This window comes from Austrofundulus limnaeus, unplaced genomic scaffold (genome assembly GCF_001266775.1).
Source record: "Austrofundulus limnaeus strain Quisiro unplaced genomic scaffold, Austrofundulus_limnaeus-1.0 Scaffold127, whole genome shotgun sequence".
Taxonomy (NCBI): Eukaryota; Metazoa; Chordata; class Actinopteri; order Cyprinodontiformes; family Rivulidae; genus Austrofundulus; species Austrofundulus limnaeus.
This window is the reverse complement of record NW_013952529.1, coordinates 509,093-509,771: the sequence shown is the minus strand read 5'-3', so window position 1 is coordinate 509,771 and position 679 is coordinate 509,093.

The window sequence follows — 679 nt, the reverse complement described above, 5'->3', positions numbered from 1 at the left end:
TCAGGTCTTAATGTGAGATCAGTGTCTTAATGTGAGATCAGGTCTTAATGTGAAGAAGTCAGGGTCTTAATGTGAGATCAGGGTCTTAATGTCAAATCAGGTCTTTATGTGAGATCAGTGTCTTAATGTGAGATCAGGGTCTTAATGTGAAGTCAGGGTCTTAATGTGAAGTCAGGGTCTTAATGTAAGGTCACTGTCTTAATGTGAGATCAGGGCCTTAATGTGAGATCAGTGTCTTAATGCAAGATCAGTGTCTTAATGCGAGATCAGGTCTTAATGTGAAGTCAGGGTCTTAATGTGAAGTCAGGGTCTTAATGTGAGATCAGGGTCTTAATGTGAGATCAGGGCCTTAATGTGAGATCAGGGTCTTAATGTAAGGTCAGTGTCTTAATGTGAGATCAGGGCCTTAATGTGAGATCAGTGTCTTAATGCAAGATCAGTGTCTTAATGCGAGATCAGGTCTTAATGTGAAGTCAGGGTCTTAATGTGAAGTCAGGGTCTTAATGTGAGATCAGGGTCTTAATGTGAGGTCAGAGTCTTAATGTGAGATCAGTGATTAATGTGAGATCAGGTCTTAATGTGAAGTCAGGGTCTTAATGTGAGATCAGGGTCTTAATGTGAGGTCAGAGTCTTAATGTGAGATCGGGTCTTAATGTGAGGTCAGAGTCTTAATGTGAGG